The sequence below is a fragment of the Caretta caretta genome, chromosome 23, assembly GCF_965140235.1.
Source record: "Caretta caretta isolate rCarCar2 chromosome 23, rCarCar1.hap1, whole genome shotgun sequence".
NCBI classification, from domain to species: domain Eukaryota; kingdom Metazoa; phylum Chordata; order Testudines; family Cheloniidae; genus Caretta; species Caretta caretta.
Window position 1 is genome coordinate 725,595 of NC_134228.1, and position 2,089 is coordinate 727,683.

Sequence of the window (2,089 nt, forward strand, 5' to 3'; positions counted from 1 at the left end):
AAAGGTGATGTTTGGCCCACAGAGGATGTTCCCGAGAGACGTGGAGGCTGTCGGTACAACAGTCATATGCCAAAAGGCGACTAGGGAAAACCAGGAAAGTCCCTACAGTGCCTAAGAGGTAGATCACGCTCAGTGGAAATGAACCAATCAGCAAAGCGACAGAGTAAGGTGGAAGGAGAGCAGACAGGAACAGTTGTGTAAACTGAGTCATGCACAGACACACCGTGTGAGCGATATAGGACACATGATGCTTGTTGCCGACTGGAGGCACGTTATGATTATGTCATTTGGATGGGTCGGTGCTGGGCATTGTGCTGGACTGTAAGGGGGCAGCTGGAGCATTGTAGGAGGAATTCATTGTGATCTGTTCAGGTAACACTAACAGACCCTGGTTGTCCTCGAACCTGGGACCTCTGGAGCTTAGTGCATGAGCCTCCACTGCACGAGCTAAAAGCCACATGGCCCTTAGCTAAGGCTGTAGAGCGGACACATTAATCTGTCTCTCTAAGTCAGGGGTTCTCAAACGGGGGGTCAGGACCCCCCAGGGGGTTGTGAGGTTATTACCTGTGGGGTCGTGAGCTGTCAGCCTCCACCCCAAGCCCCGCTTTGCCTCCAGCATTTATAATGATGTTAAATACATTAAAAAGCGTTTTTCATTCATAAGGGGGGGTGCACGCAGAGGCTTGCCGTGTGAAAAGGGTCACCAGTACAAAAGTTAGAGAACCCCTGCTCTAAGCGGTCTCGGTGCGAGGTGTGAGGGTTACACTCACGCCCCAGGAGACGGTAACCGGCCATCGTTTTTTTCTGCCTACCTGTCATTTGTTGCTTGTACAGTAGTCGTAGCTGCAAGCTCTGCTTTTGGCTCAAATAAAGGGTTGAATTAATAACTCTAAGTGTCTTGACCAGAGCCCGTCAGCTGCAGGAGAGCTGCAGTGCAGCCGGTCCTGGCTATAGGCAAACTAGGCAGCTGTCCAGGGTGGCAGATCCCTGGGCAGATACCTAGGGCAGCATATTTGGCCCTGATGCCCCTTCGTCATGACAGAGAGGCAGCCAGGCCAAGTTTGAGTGGCCCTGAAGCCCTGTGCACCAGGTCACTATGCCACTCAGACTTGGTCCAAGCCCCGCAGCTGGGCTAAATCTGCTTCCCTAAACCTGGGGGGGGGGGCAGCGCACTGCAGCTTTCTTAGGGCAGCAGCTTGTCTTGAGCTGGCTTTCCTCTGAGCTCACACAGCCGGAGTGTGTGCAAATGTGGCATGGTACAAAACTGAAGCAAAGGGATCTGGGTGGATTTGTGTCTTGGGAGTTGCTTCAACTGAAGTGGCGAGGGGTGCGCCTGAGGCTTGGCTTCTGCTTCTCTGTGGGAGGCGGGGACGTGGGGTGCATGTGGGCAACTAGTGAACATCTGTGTGTGTGTGTAGGTGTATAGGTTCACCCGTGTGTGTGTGCACATGTAGCTTTGCATGTCAGTCTGTGTGTGTGTGTGAACATCTGTGCATGCTTGTGCGCAGATACCATTTTGTGTGTGTGCATCTCTGTGCTCATCCACTGGTGTGTGTGTGTGCACGCACACACACTCGTGCATGCTCCTCGTGTGGGCAGCCATGTATGCACACCCATGTTCATTCAGTGTGCATGCATTCGCACCGGCAGGTGTAGCTGGAATTGTGCATGTTTCGGCAGAACCCTCATGCTGTTGCTACATATCAGCATATCACAGCACCAGCCAGCAGGCTGTGTGGGGGAAGGGGTGTGTGTGTGTGTGTGGGTGGGTGTGCGCGTGCGTTCACACATGCTTGCACATGTCCCAGCACATATTTAATCATTCCATTGATTGCTCAGGCCTGGCCAGTCTCTGCTCTGCAATCAATGCAAGCCATTCTTTGGAAATAAAACACTCTCGAATGGAGCAATTCCATGCCACCTCTGGGGGTGGGGCAGAGGTTGCTAATCAGCGCCAACAAGGGGTGACCAGGCCTTTCATCTCCTCTGTACCTGGCCTCCCACCTACTGCCAATCCCAAATGAATCCACTTCATAATAAAAAGAACAGGAGGACTTGTGGCACATTAGAGACTAACAAATTTATTTGA